At 45.9% G+C, this 20591-nt stretch overlaps 1 long non-coding RNA gene across 1 annotated transcript; it reads left to right on the top strand.

Moving 5' to 3' along the window:
- Positions 1-1580: 1580 nt before the first annotated feature.
- Positions 1581-2397, top strand: LOC120991541. Its single transcript, XR_005776716.1, has 4 exons — positions 1581-1592; positions 1983-1997; positions 2086-2169; positions 2366-2397. It is a non-coding gene; the product is annotated as an uncharacterized LOC120991541 (long non-coding RNA).
- The last annotated feature ends 18194 nt before the right edge of the window (positions 2398-20591 follow it).

Genomic DNA, 20591 nt, shown 5'->3' with positions numbered 1-20591 from the left:
CACAGTACTGTTTCACTAGCACAGCGGACTCCCTAGGTATGTTTCTCCAATGCACAGTGTTCTACACTACTATACAGGCTCTCAGCAACCAGGAAATAGCAGTTTTTTAACCCGATTCATCATGAATAAATTTGGATTGAATGAAATCTTTTTGGGAAATTCGATGAACCGTCTGAATTCAATTTTTGAGAAATTCGCTCAACTGTAGTGATATTGTTTAAAAAATAAAAATCTGATAAAATTTTAATTTATTGTAACGGTCGAGCTATTTTTTGGTGGAATATACAGGTGGTACAGGTTTTGTTACCCATGTCTAACATGTATATTCTGTAAATAAAGTCATGAGATGTATTATCTGTGACTTATATTTCAATGAAAATGTTATTTTTCTTAATTTACTTTAACATCTTATGTTCCAGAGCATTATTTGCATATGATTATTTCATAATTACATTTTCCACGAATCCGATGGCTTATGCGTTCCTCATTTGCATATTCCGTGAGATCATACAGTGATGTCATAAAGACAGTGTCCCTTAACCAGTGCCTGCAGCTCTAATCTGTGCAGTGCTGTTGTCTTCTCAGTGGGACATAGTTCTGTTCTCTTGCGTCCTTAGCGATTATTTGCTACTGGAAGCGATTTTACTAAAAATGCCTGGTTCTATCCAGACCATGTGGCTTCTACTGCTGGTAACATCTGTCTTCATCGGACAATCTCTCTGTTGCATACCATGCGATTCCAGAGGGAAAATGGCTATGGATAAATTCAACACCCTTATCAAAAGCCAAGTCGATGACATTGACTCAATAGAAGCCTATGTAAAGATCAAGCGGTTTGCCAAATTCACCGAGAAAAAAGTCCTGGACTACCTTGAGGATGAAGTCGGGATACTGGGTAATTGTATTATTACCATTATTTCTGTTTTATGAAATCTCTAGATAGAGCCTAGATAGATAGATAGATAGATATTAGATAAATAAGTAATGTAGCATTATTTTCTTTCCAGATAAATATGCTATATCTGAAATTGCGTCCGAATATAAAAAATCTGTGGACGTCATCCAGGATATAGATTTTAAGGGTAAGTACAATATTTTCTATGTAGGCGGGAATTCTACTTCTCTTATTAATAGGAATTGTCAGTGTGTTGGGGGCACAGACCAATAGATGAGGGGACTGGACTCATTATTCTCCTCTTTATATATTTTAGAGATCCAGCTTCTTCACATCATTGGACTCCAATTCCAGCGACTCAAAGAAAAGCTCAAGGTTATCGTCCAGGATTCAAACCAACGTAAGTGAAATCTTTTACCTGTCTACCATTGTACTTGTGTTCTACGTGTCTGGTAGGTTGTCAGAGATGGTGTTTTCTGCTCGATTTCCTTTCCATACAGCCTAGTGACAGGAGGGAGCGATTGTAATAAAATGTCCTAGAATGGGAATTGCTATTTGTGCAGTTTTCTGTGGTATTATTGCCGTGTTATAGATGGAGTCGTCATATACAGGGGATTTCTGTTCTCTAGATTGTTTTCTATTAGTAATTCTGTATTCCTTCATTTCTCACTTTTAGGGAGGTGTCCAAATAAACAAGGTGAGTTCTTCTAGATATAACATGTGCTATAATATGACATATAAATGTATTACACAAACAGGCCTCATGTAGTAATAGTAATGGAGACACAAACTAGAGATCCCACAGCCACCAATAACATCACTGCTGTTATCCCCCGCCCTGTACTGGACACATGAAAGCCAGCATCTGATTGGTTGTCAGGGATGTTTGCACTAGGAGCTGCTGCTCTTTATAGAGGGCCCGGACCGTACTGGGGCAGCTCAGAGATTCCTGTCAATGGAAATCTAGAAAACACAGCGATCAAGACAGAGACACTGATATCATGTAATAATGAGAGCCAGAGATCAGAGGTTTCTGGGTTTGACAATGAGAACTGTCAGTAATGTCTTCTTCTTCTCCATTCCTCAGGTGCAGACAGCTGTGGTAAGTACATTTTATACCAGATTTCAGCTTCTTGTCATTATTATTCTTTATAAGTTTGGTAGGTTATAACACAAGTGCATTTCCCCAGGATTAATGGTGCAAACCTATACCAACTGTAAGACCTGCGCCGAGGAGAAGGTTGTCTGCGCCGGGGGCCCTCCAAAAAATCAAGGTACAGTATAAGATTTCTATCATAAACCAGAGGATCTAGGATTACATTATATAATACGTCAATGGACCTCTCCCTTCAGTGTGTGTAAACTATGTGTATAGTATGTGTACTGTGCCTATTATACAAAGGTGAGCAGCACTACATAGGTGCTATACACAGCACGCACTGACTATTATATGCCATTTCCTCTTTTCAGACTACTTGGAGAGATGCAGCTGCCTGTGCACCTCCAACAGATGTTTCGGTAAAGTAGAAGTTTCTATTCTTATATCTACATTCACATAGTATGCCAGTAAAGTGACTAAATATTCCAGTCACTTCCAATAGTCCATAGTTCATGGCAGAGAATCAGACTTTCTGAAGCAGGAGGACATTTACATTAATATGATTCCGTCCATAAGCAGACTATAAGGGTGATTTGTGGCAGCCTGTACAGTATATTGTCCATGTGATGTTGACAGAGGGGTGATAGATACTAGCAGATGCTTATCATACTTATTATAATATTATAAAAGTGTCTTTAATGCTCGACTTATATTTCATTTCTTTTTTCTTTTCTCAGATCTAAAAACTGGACGGTCCTGCTCTCCATGTAAAGATCACAAGTCTCATCTCGCAGAGACTGTAAACTGTGGAGGTGAGGATACAGAAGAATATAATCGGTTACTATCAGTCCCCTCTATGATGCCCATATTTCCTATTAGGTCATATAGAAGGAGACGTTTTATTGAGACAACCTCTTTAAATGCAGGACAGAATATCTACACAATTACTTCTGTAATATCTTCTTTCATTTTCCTTCTTTCTAGAGATAAATATCAAAGTTCCAGAGTATGAAGAACTAATTCTGGACTGCAGCTTTGAATGGTACGCAAGGCTGGAGGACTCCTATCAGAACGTGTTCACCCTGGTAAGTGAAATGCAGATGCCCAAGAAAATAAGTGTAAAACTGGGAGATTGTTAATAAGTTTTGTGACCATCATATTAACCACCTCCGGACCGCCTAACGCAGATTCGCGTTCCGGAGGTGGCAGCCCTGCGCAGAGTCACGCATATATGCGTCATCTCGCGATGGCCGAGATTTCCTGTGAACGCGCGCACACAGGCGCGCGCGCTCACAGGAACGGAAGGTAAGCGAGTGGATCTCCAGCCTGCCAGCGGCGATCGTTCGCTGGAAGGCTGGAGATGTGATTTTTTTAACCCCTAACAGGTATATTAGACGCTGTTTTGATAACAGCATCTAATATACCTGCTACCTGGTCCTCTGGTGGTCCCCTTTGTTTGGATCGACCACCAGAGGACATAGGTAGCTCAGTAATATGTTGCACCAAGCACCACTACACTACACCCCCCCCCTGTCACTTATTAACCCCTTATTCACCCTTGATCACCCTTGATCACCCCTGATCACCCCATATAGACTCCCTGATCACCCCCCTGTCATTGATTACCCCCCTGTCAATGATCACCCCCCTGTAAAGCTCCATTCAGATGTCCGCATGATTTTTACGGATCCACTGATAGATGGATCGGATCCGCAAAACGCATACGGACGTCTAAATGGAGCCTTACAGGGGCGTGATCAATGACTGTGGTGATCACCCCATATAGACTCCCTGATCACCCCCCTGTCATTGATCACCCCCCTGTCATTGATCGCCCCCCTGTAAAGCTCCATTCAGATGTCCGCATGATTTTTACGGATCCACTGATAGATGGATCGGATCCGCAAAACGCATACGGACGTCTGAATGGAGCCTTACAGGGGCGTGATCAATGACTGTGGTGATCACCCCATATAGACTCCCTGATCACCCCCCTGTCATTGATTACCCCCCTGTCATTGATCACCCCCCTGTAAAGCTCCATTCAGATGTCCGCATGATTTTTACGGATCCACTGATAGATGGATCGGATCCGCAAAACGCATACGGACGTCTGAATGGAACCTTACAGGGGCGTGATCAATGACTGTGGTGATCACCCCATATAGACTCCCTGATCACCCCCCTGTCATTGATCACCCCCCTGTAAAGCTCTATTCAGATGTCCGCATGATTTTTATGGATCCACTGATAGATGGATCGGATCCGCAAAACGCATACGGACGTCTGAATGGAGCCTTACAGGGGCGTGATCAATGACTGTGGTGATCACCCCATATAGACTCCCTGATCACCCCCCTGTCATTGATCACCCCCCTGTAAAGCTCCATTCAGATGTCCGCATGATTTTTACGGATCCACTGATAGATGGATCGGATCCGCAAAACGCATACGGACGTCTGAACAGAGTCTTACAGGGGCGTGATCAATGACTGTGGTGATCACCCCATATAGACTCCCTGATCACCCCCCTGTCATTGATCACCCCTCTGTAAGGCTCCATTCAGACATTTTTTTTGGCCCAAGTTAGCAGAAATTCTTTTTTTTTTCTTACAAAGTCTCATATTCCACTAACTTGTGTCAAAAAATTAAATCTCACATGAACTCACCATACCCCTCACGGAATCCAAATGCGTAAAAATTTTTAGACATTTATATTCCAGACTTCTTCTCACGCTTTAGAGCCCCTAGAATGCCAGGGCAGTATAAATACCCCACATGTGACCCCATTTCGGAAAGAAGACACCCCCAGGTAATCCGTGAGGGGCATATTGAGTCCATGAAAGATTGAAATTTTTGTCCCAAGTTAGCGGAAAGGGAGACTTTGTGAGAAAAAATAAAATAAAATCAATTTCCGCTAACTTGTGCCAAAAAAAATTAATTTCTATGAACTCGCCATGCCCCTCATTGAATACCTTGGGGTGTCTTCTTTCCAAAATGGGGTCACATGTGGGGTATTTATACTGCCCTGGCATTTTAGGGGCCCTAAAGCGTGAGAAGAAGTCTGGGATCCAAATGTCTAAAAATGCCCTCATAAAAGGAATGTGGGCCCCTTTGCGCATCTAGGCTGCAAAAAAGTGTCACACATCTGGTATTGCCGTACTCAGGAGAAGTTGGGCAATGTGTTTTGGGGTGTCATTTTACATATACCCATGCTGGGTGAGATAAATATCTTGGTCAAATGCCAACTTTGTATAAAAAAATGGGAAAAGTTGTCTTTTGCCGACATATTTCTCTCACCCAGCATGAGTATATGTAAAAAGACACCCCAAAACACATTGCCCAACTTCTCCTGAATACGGCGATACCACATGTGTGACACTTTTTTGCAGCCTAGGTGGGCAAAGGGGCCCACATTCCAAAGAGCACCTTTAGGATTTCACAGGTCATTTACCTACTTACCACACATTAGGGCCCCTGGAAAATGCCAGGGCAGTATAACTACCCCACAAGTGACCCCATTTTGGAAAGAAGACACCCCAAGGTATTCCGTGAGGGGCATGGCGAGTTCCTAGAATTTTATATTTTTTGTCACAAGTTAGCGGAATATGATGATTTATTTTTTATTTATTTTTTTCCTTACAAAGTCTCATATTCCACTAACTTGTGACAAAAAAATAAAAACTTCCATGAACTCACTATGCCCATCACGAAATACCTTGGGGTGTCTTCTTTCCAAAATGGGGTCACTTGTGGGGTAGTTATACTGCCCTGGCATTCTAGGGGCCCAAATGTGTGGTAAGAAGTTTGAAATTAAAATGTGTAAAAAATGACCGGTGAAATCCGAAAGGTGCTCTTTGGAATATGGGCCCCTTTGCCCACCTAGGCTGCAAAAAAGTGTCACACATGTGGTATCTCCGTACTCAGGAGAAGTTGGGGAATGTGTTTTGGGGTGTCATTTTACATATACCCATGCTGGGTGAGAGAAATATCTTGGCAAAAGACAACTTTTCCCATTTTTTTATACAAAGTTGGCATTTGACCAAGATATTTATCTCACCCAGCATGGGTATATGTAAAATGACACCCCAAAACACATTCCCCAACTTCTCCTGAATACGGAGATACCAGATGTGTGACACTTTTTTGCAGCCTAGGTGGGCAAAGGGGCCCACATTCCAAAGAGCACCTTTCGGATTTCACCGGCCATTTTTTACAGAATTTGATTTCAAACTCCTTACCACACATTTGGGCCCCTAGAATGCCAGGGCAGTATAACTACCCCACAAGTGACCCCATTTTGGAAAGGAGACACCCCAAGGTATTCGCTGATGGGCATAGTGAGTTCATGGAAGTTTTTATTTTTTGTCACAAGTTAGTGGAATATGAGACTTTGTAAGAAAATTAAAAAAATAAATAAAAAATCATCATTTTCCGCTAACTTGTGACAAAAAATAAAAAGTTCTATGAACTCACTATGCCAATCAGCGAATACCTTAGGGTGTCTACTTTCCGAAATGGGGTCATTTGTGGGGTGTTTGTACTGTCTGGCCATTGTAGAACCTCAGGAAACATGACAGGTGCTCAGAAAGTCAGAGCTGCTTCAAAAAGCGGAAATTCACATTTTGTACCATAGTTTGTAAACGCTATAACTTTTACCCAAACAATTTTTTTTTTACCCAAACATTTTTTTTTTATCAAAGACATGTAGAACAATAAATTTAGAGCAAAACTTATATATGGATGTCGTTTTTTTTGCAAAATTTTACAACTGAAAGTGAAAAATGTCATTTTTTTGCAAAAAAATCGTTAAATTTCGATTAATAACAAAAAAAGTTAAAATGTCAGCAGCAATGAAATACCACCAAATGAAAGCTCTATTAGTGAGAAGAAAAGGAGGTAAAATTCATTTGGGTGGTAAGTTGCATGACCGAGCAATAAACGGTGAAAGTAGGGTAGGTCAGAAGTGTAAAAAGTGGCCTGGTCTTTCAGGGTGTTTAAGCACTGGGGGCTGAGGTGGTTAAGGCAGCGCTTCCCAAACCATTTCCTTCATCACCCAAAACATTTATCAGAAAGTCCTTTTACCCATGTTATGTCATGTCAGCAAATTATTATCAGTAATGTTATCTATTTTTGTCTTAATAATAATGACAATGAATTATAAGTAATTGTGACCTATGAGGTTCTAACAGTTCTCTATATTATCTCTCTAGCATCATGAACATGAACCCAAAATCACCCGGGAGCCCTACCTAGTGATCAAGGGCGTAATGAAGGGGGACTCCGGCCAGTACACGTGTACCACCATCCTGGACTCTGAAGTGCCAGTGAGTAAGATCACCTACAATGTGGCAGGTGAGGACATATTATTACTGGCACTATGCTGGGTGGTAATACTTATATACATGGGATTCACATCTGTTTATAGGTGAAAATTAGGGAGAAAGGATCTAGTTCCCAAAAGCTGAACTGTCACCTACAATGTGGGGTTATTTTCTATTAGTATTTGTAAGGAAAAACCTATAAAGTGATAATTTAAGCCACTTCGGTATTTTGGAGCCACTCTTGGTTTTGACAGTGCTTCTGAGCCGCCATGATACAGACAATTCTGCCGGCGTATAAGACGACCCCCAACTTTTACACTGAAAATATAGAGTTTGGGATATACTCGCCGTATAAGACTACTCCCTGCCAGGCTTCCTGCTCTGCTACATTGCTGCAAGCACCCTGTACACACACAGCTCTGCTACATTGCTGCAAGCACCCTGTACACACACAGCTCTGCTACATTGCTGCAAGCACCCTGTACACACACAGCTCTGCTACATTGCTGCAAGCACCCTGTACACACACAGCGCTGCTACATTGCTGCAAGCACCCTGTACACACACAGCTCTGCTACATTTCTGCAAGCACCCTGTACACACACACAGCTCTGCTACATTGCTGCAAGCACCCTGTACACACACCCCTCTGCTACATTGCTGCAAGCACACTGTACACACACAGCTCTGCTACATTGCTGCAAGCACCCTGTACACACACAGCTCTGCTACATTGCTGCAAGCACCCTCTACACACACAGCTCTGCTACATTGCTGCAAGCACACTGTACACACACAGCTCTGCTACATTGCTGCAAGCACCCTGTACACACACAGCTCTGCTACATTGCTGCAAGCACACTGTACACACACAGCTCTGCTACATGCAATACTATACCACCCCCCCGGACGGACTTGTCAGGAGACAGGGAGCCGCAGAGCAGGAAGCCTGGCAGGGACTCGGTGACAGTCTGTGACTCATTCGATTCTTTTAAGTAAACTCAGACGATTCTCTGAGTCCCTGCGACTCCTCCCCCTGTGCTGTGAGTCAGTACTGGACTGCTGGTTGCCTCTGATTGGTTGGAGGGTGGGGAGGGGCGGGGCTAGCTTCCACTGTCGGCTCCTATTACACTGCCTGCTGCCGCCCGGCCTGCTTCTGAGGTTGTGAGTACAGAGAGGGAGAGGATCGCAGAGGATTTCAAGTTGTTCACATAGGAATATTACTATTACAGTGAGCGGGGCCCGGTGTTATGTTATTCTGGGGCGGGCCCCCATCCCGGCCGGGCCCTCGGACCATGTCCGAAGTGCCCGACCGGTCAGTCCGCCCCTGGCCCGGGCTCTCTCTGTTGATAATTTGGGCGTCCCGGCACTGCAGCGCCCGCCATACCCGGCGTATAAGACGACCCCCCACTCTAGAAAATATTTTCTAGGGCTCAAAAGTCGTCTTATACGCCGGTATATACGGTAATATTATTTCATATAAGATACACTACAAAGTCATTATCATTCTCTTCATGGTATGAACTATTAATGTAATTGTTTTCCTCATTTAGTTATCAGTGGATCGGAACAGGCGATAGAAAAATACCATCCTCGCCCAACACTTCCTGATGTGCTTGACATCACAGCGCCTGAGTCGCCAATTCTAGAGGAGATCCATAACACCAATGCTTCCCTCACAGCAATATCTGTGGCCGGCTCCGTCACCATCATGTTGATCGCTGGCATATGGTAGGTAGCATTTATAAGATACTCTATGGAGCTAGCGTATTATTGCTGCTTAATATTTACACTGCGTAAACTTAGTCCAGGCAGTCACAAGGTGCGCCAGATTCATCACAGTGCTGAAGGCTTCATGGTAAATGTGGCGCATATTACAAGGCCAGACATGTTATAATGTAACGAGAACACATTGGAGGATCTGTGCACACATTTCATTCAGAGCTCACATGTACATAGTGGATATTAAATAACTGATCTTCTTTTTTTAGCGTCTGCATATTCTGGAGGAGGAAAATGAAATCTAGAGAGCCTCCGGAAAAAGAGCCAGTGTAAAGGCGAACAGTCAAGCACCATCCTGAACTACTGCTACCAAAAAACAACTGAAAACTAAAAAATCCCCTTCCTTAAAAAAAAAAAAATAATAATAATCTTCCCTTCCCCCACTTCTCCTTTCCTCTTCTCTCCTTAATCCCTCTCCATAAAAATAATTAAAAAACCCCAAATATTTCCCAAAAAAACAAAAATAACCTTCCCTTCCCCATTTCTTCCCTCCCCTTCTACCCCCCCAAAAAATAAAAAAATAAAAAAATCCTGACTGCAGCGTTTCTTTTGTTTTCTTCACCTTAAGTGACCATACATGGAACAAGAGCTACAGAGACTATATCAGGGGTGCACAACCTTTTTTTGGTCTCGGGGCCGCATTGTCACATTGCTCTATTTCAAGGGGCCGCAAAAAAAACAAGTTAATCAGCACTTGTTTGCATCAGTCTATTACACAGGCTGTAAATGGGGAGGAATGATCACTACCACAGTCACTGCTCCCTCATTCAGTTCTGTTAATTATTGGCAGCAAATTCCTGATTACACGGTGAGATATGAACGGTGACAATAATTGTACGTCTTTCATCCTGATAAAACATGCAAATCAGCCGACAAACGAGTGATCGCTTGTTTATCAGCTGATCAGCGGCAGTGGCGTGCCTAGGCTGTTTGGCACCCGGGGCGGGTCCTTTCTCTGGCACCCCCCCCAATACTTTAAGAAAATCGTAACCCCTCACAGTAGTATTGCCCTCATTGTTTTGTACAGATGTGTGCCCCCTAACAGTCGTTATGCCAACATTGTGCCCACTTTATAGTAGTTATGCCCTCATTGTGCCCCTCTCACAGTAGTTATGCCCTCTCTGTGCCCCTTTCACAGTAGTAATACCCTATCTGTGCCCCTTCACATTTGTAATGCCTTCTTTGTGCCTCCTTCACAGTAATAATGCCCCTTAATAGTAGTAATGCCCATTGTCCCCTTTCACAGTAATAATGCCTATTGTGTCCCTTCACAGTAATAATGCCCTCTGTGTCCCCTCCATAGTAGAAATCCCCATTGTGCCCCCTTAATAGTAGTAATGCCCTCTGTGTTAGTAATGCCAATTGTGCCCCCTTCACAGTAATAATGCCCTCTGTGCCCCCTTCATAGTAGTAATGCCCTCTGTGCACTGTGCCCTCTCCATAGTAGAAATGCCCATTGTATCCCCTTCACATTAGCAATGCCCTCTGTGCCCCCTCCAGAGTAGAAATGCCAATTGTGCCCCCTTCACATTAGCAATGACCATTGTGCCCCCTCCAGAGAAGAAATGCCCATTGTGCCCCCTCCAGAGTAGAAATGCCCATTGTGTCCCCTTCACATTAGCAATGCCCTCTGTGCCCCCTCCAGAGTAGAAATACCCATTGTGCCCCTCCATAATAGAAATGCCTATTGTGCCCCCTTCACATTAGCAATGCCCATTGTGCACCCTCCAGAGTAGAAATGCCCATTGTGCCCCCTCCAGAGTAGAAATGCCCATTGTGCCACCTTCACATTAGCAATGACCATTGTGCCCCCTTTAAAAACAAAAAACAAAAAAACAAGCAAACACAGTACCTACTCACCTTGTCCCGTTGCGGAAGCTCACATACCTCTCTTCTCTGCCGGCACAGATCGCTCTGCAGCACTGTGTGGGCGGAGCTTATGCAGATTCCTGGGCTGCAGGCTCCGCCCACACACGCTGGCAGCGCGATCCGTGTCTGCAGGCTGAATGGTGGAGCGGGGAGAAGTCTTCCTACTCTACCATTCAGAGCGCCGCCGGCCTGAAGGAGGGGAAGAGCGCGGAGCAGTGAGTGACAGAACTGCAGCTCCCTGTGTTCCAACAATGAGCGCTTGCATCTGTATTGATGGAAGCGCTCATTGCTTCTGGCACCCACCTGAGAGCGGCACCCGGGGCGGACTGCCCCCCACGCCTCTCCCTTAGTATGCCACTGCTGCAGAGCGCTCCTTGAGAAGAAGGCAGGAGCGCTGATAAACTGCGCCTGCCTTCTCCTCGGCTCCCCCACTCTCACCAATAGCCAGGGACCCGTCCTGCTCCAGACTCCTGCTATAGTACGGGGCAGGAGCTGTCAACCTTCCCTGTGTGGTGCTCCAGGAAGAAACACAGCTGATCGCATGATCAGCTGTGTTTCTGTCCAGCAGGACGGGGGCCGCAAACCCTGGTTCCGGGGGCCGCATGCGGCCCGCGGGCCGCAGGTTGTGCACCCCTGGTCTATGGCCAATCCGCCCCTGTTTGCGGCCCCATTGAAGTGAATGGGTCTGCATCCGAGCCTCGTGTGGATGAGGCCTTAAGGTACTTTCGCACTAGCGGCAGGACGGATCCGACAGGCTGTTCACCCTGTTGGATCCGTCCTGCCGCTATTTCGCCGTGCCGCCGGACTGCTCCTCCATCCCCATTGACGGCAGTGAGCGGAGAGAGGCCTCCGAACTAAAAAGTCGGACATGCAGTGCTTTTAGTCCGGCGGCCTCTCACCGTGCACTGCTGTGCTGCGCCGGAGCTCCGCCCCCCGTCCCCATTATAGTGAATGGAGTCGGAGCGGTGATCCGGCGGCACGGCGTAATAGCGGCAGGACGGATCCGACAGGGTGAACTGTAGTGTACGGGAACTGTAATACCCGTCACTACCAAAGTGTCACTTGGTGTGCTGTCGTCCCTCCTTAATTATGGAGAAGTTGGTATATGTCAGTTTTATAAATTGTCATGTAATGTAATGTTATGTATTTCCCTGTTACTGTGAAACTTGCATGGACAGGCCTGCAGGGGTGTCATTCCAGCTTCTAGTCGCTAGAGGGAGCTAGAGAGCCCTAGTTTATATAAGGCCCAAACAGGGAAGTGAAAGGGAGTCTTGTGGAGAGCTCAGAAGTTTCTAGAGCCTCAGGAAGCAGAGAGAGAGACAGAGGCAAAGATCAGGAAAGCAAGAGGTACTAAGCATAACAGAGGAGGTACTTATAGAAGCCATAGCCAAGGATATAAAGCCAGAATTAGGTTAATGGGCCTTGGTGAAGAATTGCTGTATTCCAGGATCAGACAGAATTAGAGTGCAAGCTCCTGTGCTGCAAGTCCTGTGTTCAACACTCTGTACTTACCCTGCTATAACCGACTTGCCTGCATCGACCGAATTGTAAAATCGACTGTATGCCAAGGAACTGCGATTCCAACATTGTCTCTGCTTGAAAATTACTAAAGTTGGAGTTCTGTTTTAAAGCTACGTTTCCTCAATTTATTCCTGCATCCGCAAACGGCGTGCCACCGTTTACTTGGCACTGGCGTCACGAACTATTTCTACCTATACCTGCCCTTGCAGAGAGTCAGCTGTACCAGGTTAGTGTATATTGCACTACATCACCTAGAAACACCTACTGCACACAACTTGAGTACGCTGCAGAACAGCCTGTCGGATCCGTCCTGCCGCTAGTGTAAAAGTACCCTTATGCACATTTTGCATTCTGTTTTAGCCATTTCCGTCTGAGATCCATTATTTTAGAAAGTCCTACATAAAGCGTTGTTTTTTCATCTGAATTACCAGATCTTAGATGAAAATGACTAAAACGGATGCAAAATGTGTATAACTGAGCATAATGGATGCTTAAAATACAGGATCCATTTTTTGGGGTTATTTTTCTGTTCTTCTGACGGATTGACTAAATTGTCATGTGAACCCAACATAGGGGCTTGTGACATATACTAGATTACAGCATTGTAAGCCACAATGTCTATCGGACTGAAAGACCACAAGCTTGTCCACATGATGTTCCTGCGGGGCATCGTCCTGACCGGCACGCTGGCACACCTTCATTGCACTACCCCAAAGAAAAAAAAGTGCACAGGAAATTCACACTAGTTCTGTAGCTGCTGCTGTATGGCTTCCACTGATGTCCTTCGGTGTCCTGGATATTTTCGGTGTACTCTCCAGAATGATATAGGGGTCAACAGATATTGGAGGGTGTCATAATGAGAGAATGGCTTTTGCTCCTTTCAAGGACTGTCCCTTTATGGACATAACTGGCATCCATTATTTATATAGCTCCAAGGTACCTTACTCTGTTGTCTACACAACCTAATTATTCACATTGTTCTCTGGGCATATTTCAAAAATCAGTATATTCTTCAAGTATGAATTTAAATTCCAAAACCTCCAGTCAGATTTCAATTCAAGACCCGAAGGCTTCAATGCGGTGGTTAACTGAGGCTACTTTCACACTAGCGGCTCGGACCTCCGGCAGGCTGTTCCGTCGGGTGAACAGCCTGTCGGATCCGTCCTGCCGCTAGTGAACGTGTGCCCCCGGACTGCCGCTCCGTCCCCATTGACTATAATGGGGTCGGGGCGGAGTTCCCGGCGAGGCACGGCAGCACACAGCGAGAGGCTGCCGGAATAAAACTGCGACATGTCCGACATTTATTCCGGCAGCCTCTCACCGTGCCTTGCTGGGAACTTCGCCCCTGCCCCCATTATAGTCAATGGGGACGGAGCGGCAGTCCGGGGGCACACATTCACTAGCGGCAGGACAGATCCGACAGGCTGTTCACCCGATGGAACAGCCTGCCAGAGGTCCGTGCCGCTAGTGTGAAAGTAGCCTGAGTCATTGTGATGACGTCTTCTAAATGTATTTTTTATATCATATTATACATTTCAGATAAAACAAGATTATTGCGCGCTACGAGTCAGCGATGTACAGGCTAGATTTCCCAAAGACCTCTTTCGCACGAGAGTGACGGATTGGCGTGACCATTTTGCAAGCAAGTTTAGTCAGTTTTGTCTGCAATTGCGTTCAGTTGTTCAGTTTTTTCTGCGCGGGTGCAGTGCGTTTTGATGCGTTTTTCACGCGTGTGATAGAAAACTGAATGTTTACAAACAACATCTCTTAGGCCCCTTTCACACGAGCGAGTTTTCCGCCCGGGTGCAATGTGTGATGCAAACGGATTGCGCCCGCACTGAATCAGGACCCATTCATTTCAATGGGTCTGTGTACATGAGCATTGTTTTTCACGCATCACTTGTGCATTACATGAAAATCGCAGCATGTTCTATATTCTGCGTTTTTCACGCAATGCTGGCCCTATAGAAGTGAATGGGGCTGCTGCTTATGTACACAGACCCATTGAAACCCGCGTGGAAAAAGCGTGGAAAACACTGCTCCTTCCATGAACTGCCAATGGTCCAGTAACTGTGTGACATGGATGGAAATGATTATATAAGGGGTGATTGAGCTGAACTTTATCTACTATGCATTGGACTGCAATTTATTACTGAAGTGTTTACCCCCCTTCCTTACCAGGCCAGTTTGTCAGTTGTAGCAATGCGTCTATCTAATTGCAAAAAACGGATTAATTTCTGAGCCAGCCTACATGTATTTGATATTATTTTTCAGGGGACACCTTACACCTTTCTTTTGTGCCATTAGATGATTGATATAATTATTATTTTTTTAAAATAAAGGAAAAACTGCAAATTCAGAAAAAAAATTTTTTTCCTTTCTTATCAATTTTTTTTCTAACTATTACAAAAGGTTTCAAGACAAAACATTTCCAAAACTTCATAAGACTGGAGCGCATTTTGGATTTTGGCGGCCTATTTTTCTATTGCTGGGTCTATAGCATCGTTATGCCAGAAGAATCTTGTACAGCGCCAAAACACTACAAGCCCCTTAAAAGTGTCTTTATTTATGTTATTTATCTAGGGGAAATTTGGATATTTTAAGGGGTTTTTTTAATTAATTTTTTTATTATTTTCTTTATTATTTATTTATTTTATTATTTTATTTAAAGGGCTTCTGTCACCCCCCAAAAGTCATTTTTCATTTTTGGGCTAATTAAAATCCTTATAGTGCGATTATTCCCTATATAGGGCTCTTACCTTTTTCTGTGGCTTAGTTTCTTTAAAAAACGCACTTTTATAATATGTTAATTACCTCGCTACCAGCAAGTAGGGCGGTTACTTGCTGGTAGCCGCCGCATCCTCCTTTCAAAAAACCGCCCCCTCCTCCTGTTGATTGACAGGGCCAGCGAGCGCTCTACTCCTCCGGCTGGCCCTGTCTGCATTTCAAATCCTGCGCCTGCGCCTTACGTCTCTTCATTCGGCCAGGCGCTCTGAGAGAAGGACGCTCGCTTCCTCAGCACTCCCTCAGTGCGCCTGCGCCGATGACGTCACCTCTAAACCCGAAAGAGAAGAAGTCATCGGCGCAGGCGCACTGAGGAAGTGCTGAGGAAGTGAGCATCCTTCTCTGAGAGCGCCTGCTCCGAATGAAGACACGTAAGGCGCAGGCGCGGGATTTGAATTGCAGACAGGGCCAGCCGGAGGAGGAGAGCGCTCGCTGGACCTGTCAATCAACAGGAGGAGGGGGCGTTTTTTTGAAAGGAGGATGCGGTGGCTACCAGCAAGTAACCGTCCTACTTGCTGGTAGCGAGGTAATTAACATATTATAAAAGTGCCGTTTTTAAAGAAACTAAGCCACAGAAAAAGGTAAGAGCACTATATATTGAATAATCGCACTATAAGGATTTTAATTAGACCAAAAATGAAAAATGACTTTTGGGGGGTGACAGAAGCCCTTTAAGTTTTTTAAGTGAATTAACCCCTTTCTGCCACAGTCAAGGCAGAAAGAGGTTAATTCCCAGCCTGCAGGCTGACTTTTCATTTTTAAAGCCAGCAGGTGGCGCTCTTACCTAACAAAAAGCACTCCCTTCGATTTTACAATGTAATAGACGCTTGTAGCTGGAATCATATGGGGGAATCATATGTTGGGACTACTAAAGCGGCTTTATAATGTGTAGGGGGCACTAAAGGGGCATCATACTGTGTGGTACAATAACATACCTTCAATGAAGGCAGACAACACAATGGGGCTTGGCAATTACCTCTTTCTTCAGTTCCCCTACACGAAAACACTGCATTTTCATGCAGCAGCCGCTAGGGGATGCTCAGTGCAAAGAGACTATTACAGTTTCCATTGCAGTCAATGGTAACTGTATAAATTCCCATCCAGTGAGCCTCCCTTAGTGGCAGCTGCAGGGAGACAGTTTTGTAATGTATTATCTGAAGGGAAGCAGTGATTTTGAGCTGTGTGCGGGAGATTTATCAATGTATTTTTACCAGTTATCTGGTGTAAATGCACTGAGAAATATGCTGTTCAGAATGAGTGCCATATTTTTGATACACCTGTTCCAGTTTTAGAAGTGGACATAGAAGTCTTATAAAATGGATGAGATGAGGGCAACTTTTTATTACAGTTATTTTTTTATTAAAATTCCCTTTGCTTAATAAAACATTTTTTGTAAATTTGGGAAGTTGCTGTAACGGTCACGTACACGCACACACAGGGGGGAGGATAGTGACCACTGCGCTCCACCCTCACCCCTGGCCCTGCCTATTTGCCTCACAAGTCCTGATGACAGGGGACAACTGGACGGCAGTCCCTAACTTAGTATACGTACGGGAAGGACAGACAAGACAAATAACGGATAGTGAACGGACCGGGTCAAAACCAAAAGGACAACGCAGTACAGAGGGATAAGCAAAGAAAGGTCAGGAGAAGCCGGGGTCATAAATACCAGGAGAGTCGAGAAGTACCAAAGGAGTCAGCAAAGAATAGTCAGGTGGAAGCCGAGGTCAATATACCAGGAAGGATGCGCAGTACAGGAGGAGCAGGCAAAGGATCGTCAGGGAACAGGATCAGGTAAGTACACAGGCAGGGGCGTACATAGAAATCACTGGGCCCCATAGCAAAAAACTGAATTGGGCCCCTTAACTCCGCCCACTACCCACAATGGCCCCTCCCACTTCCTGACCTGGCTCCTCCCATGCCACACCCCCATTAAATAAATTTATACATGACCTACAGGGCCATGTCACTTGCCAGGCTTTAGCAGAGTGGGCACAGGACAGTGGACATAGGGCGCAATATGTATGCCACACAACTGAGCGAGTGCAGGGCAGGAGCGCATACACATCACTCCTCCTGCCTCTGTCCACTGTGCTAAAGCCGGACGTAAGCCATCCCCCACATCTTAACCCCTTTGCTACCTGCGCCATTTTGTCATCACTTCTCTTAACCCAAACCCCTTTAACTCCTTGCTGCTGATGCTGAGTGTGCACATATGCGCATGTGTTTGTGTGTGTGTGTGGGGGGGGGTGGTTTGGCTGGTGAAATATCATTTGGTGGCTATGTGCACACTCGGCATTAGCAGCAAGGATTTAGAGGGGTTAATATCCATCCAACCCCGCCTAATGCCCTCCAAAATGCCCGGGGGGGGGGGGGGTGTTAAAAAGGAGTAGGTGTAGGAGGAAAGCACACTGTCCTCTATGAGCCCCCCCCCCCCCCAACCCCTAATGCCCCCCAAAAATCTCAGGACAGTGTGCTTTCTTCCTACTTCTTCCCCATGGGCATTTTGGGGCTCATAGAGGACAACAGGACTCACTGGAGTGGGATTGAAGCATGTCCCACCCTGTCCTGGCTGTCCCCCACCCCTCCTCTCTCTTGCTGCCTGGCCTGTCAGGTCAAATCTGAGTATCTGACATTATTATCGATCGATCATACCTGGTCTCTGCTGAGTGCTGTACTGCTGACTGAGTCTGCTCTCTCTCTCTCAGGCAGCCAGAGCCAGGCAGTGACACGGCAGCCTTCAGGCAGGACTGAGTCAGGACGGACGAACGGTTCTTCAGGCCAGCCAGGGACACTGGGACAGGGTGCTTCTTCCTTCTTCGTCTCCTCAGGCACACTGGCGACAGCCGACGGCGAACCGATTCCCCCGCCTCCCTTGCGCACACTGCCACTGGCCAATCAGCAGCTGCCTAAACAGAGTTGCCTTGTGCTGATTGGCCAGGCTGGTTTGATCCTGTCTGATTCCGCAGCAGACAGCAGTCAGGATCATCAGGTCAGGATCAGGTCAAACTCTGTTCGGCGCCGGGGGAAGGCGGAGATTGCGGAAGAATAGTTGGCTCGGGCTGAGAATAAAAGCAGCCGCATAGCGCTATAGCCGCTTGTCATGAGTGGGCGGGGCCAAATAGTGTGGGCGGGACCTTTTCTGCGCTCCGGGCCCCCCAGTGCCGCGGGCCCCATAGCAATGGCGTGGTCTGCCTCTATGGGCGGTACGCCACTGTACACAGGTATCCAACAACTGCCAGGAACCTAAATTAACAGGCAACCTGTGGCCAGCAGGCTGCCTGTATTTATAGTGGGGAGTGAGGGTCATGTGACGTGGCCAGCGTCACATGACCGACAGACCGACCAGTCGAGCACCGAGTGATCAGCTCGGCGCTCAAGGCAGACCTAGGAGCAGGGAGCCTCCCAGCTAGCAGAGCCGCCCTGGGAACGAGGTCAAACACAGATCCTCGCTCCCGAAGCTAAGCAGCAGGTCTGCGGCTGATGGGAGACAGAGTGTGCCTTTGGCACCCCGTTACAGTTGCACTTTATGTTCTGCATTTCCTGGGAGTGACACATGAGTAATGGAAAAACTGGGTGGCAGGGGAGCCATACTAGGTTTTGCTATAATGCCCTGTGTATGCCCCTGATGTGAGGGGAACTAAGGAGGCATTATTACTGTCTGTGGGGCACTAAGGAACTGTCTGAGGCATCCTGACTGTGTGGTGGGCACAAAGAGGCACTATTACACAGAGGAGTTGGTAGGTTTAAACATTCGGGGCCTGGGCCCCTGATGTTTTGTCCCAGGACGGCAATATAATTGAATCTAATGCACTGGAAGAGCTAAAGGACCTGTGATGACATCATAGGTCATGTGACCAGTAAAACAGGCAGTGGTTGAGAAGGACCTGCGATGATGTCACCATCATGTGACCAGTGCAGGAGAGGACGGTGGTGAAGAGGAGAAGTCCTGGGTGAAGGAGCTGTGGTGAGGTCTGCTACATGAGGAGAAGTAAGTGTGTAGTTATTTACATAGGACTGTATTTTGGAGGGGGCTGGAGAGATGGTTTGATGTTATTTACATGGGACTCTATGGCAGAGGGAGGAATATAACTACAGGGGGCATTATAAATACTGGGGGCACTTCAGGGTGAGCATTATAACAGTAGGGGGCAGTATAAATACTGGGGGCACTGTAGGGGTATTATCCAGGGGACATTATAGGCATTCTTATTACTACTGGGGGCTCTATAGGAGGGACTTATAGATCTGCCTTATTTCTACTAAAAGCACTATGGGGGCCTTATTACTACTGAGGGGTCTGTAGAGAGCTTTATTACCACTGGGGGAAGAATAGGGGTACTTATTTCTACTGGGGGCTCTGTGGGGGTATGATTAATACTGGGGGCTCTTCTACTAATGGGGGCACTCTTGGGGATCGTTATCACTGTTGGGGGCACTGTAGGGGGCAGTATTACTAATGAGGGCATTCTAGAAGGGAATTACTATTGGTGGGACTATGAGGAGCACTATTACTATGGGGGGCACTGATATTTCTTCAGGATAGTATTTGGAGGTATTGGGGGGCACAGCGAGAAGCAGGAGAACACTGTGGGTTCTCCAGGATGGGAGATGATTATAGAAATGTGAGGAAGCTAAGATGTCTGTGTATCACACTCTGCAGAGACGAGGAGCGGCTGAAAGAAGTTGTACGGACCAAATGGAGAAGATGATGACATCGAAGATCTGCATCAGAGGAGACGTCACCTAGGAGGCACCGGATGTGACAGATATGTGCTGCTGTATAGCAAGTATAGCAAAATGCGGTGTGTGGGGGGACTTACAGAACTGAACCATATGTAACATCCCAGAGTATGTTACGAAACTCTGTTACCCCGCTACAACCTGTTAAGTGTATCTGCATTGTCATCCTGTGTAATTTAACATCACATCCTCACAAATGTGCATATTCTAAGCCTGTTAAATGTATTTGCTATAATTTTCATGTTCACCAGCAGGTGGCAGCAATGTTTAGCAGAGAATTAGTTCAGTTTAGCATTTCTAGACTGGAATAGTTCATTCCAGTTTAGCTCCCCCCTCTTTGAGCAGAGTGGGCTCGCCCACATCCTGCCTCATGGGTGGAGAAGGAAGTTAGAGTTAGTGTGCCAGCCACCCCTGCTAGGGGAAGGCTGTGCTGGTAGGAGCATCCAGATATAGGGATCCAAGCCAGTCTCTTGTCTCGGCTGAGACAAAAGATCATCTTTCCCAGTCTGAGCCCTTCAGCCTCAGCTGGTAGAAAACAATCAGCCACCTCCAGTATTCCAGGAAGAAACATACC

The sequence above is a fragment of the Bufo bufo genome, chromosome 2 (genome assembly GCF_905171765.1).
Source record: "Bufo bufo chromosome 2, aBufBuf1.1, whole genome shotgun sequence".
Lineage (NCBI taxonomy): Eukaryota > Metazoa > Chordata > Amphibia > Anura > Bufonidae > Bufo > Bufo bufo.
This window is presented reverse-complemented; position numbering and strand designations above follow the sequence as displayed.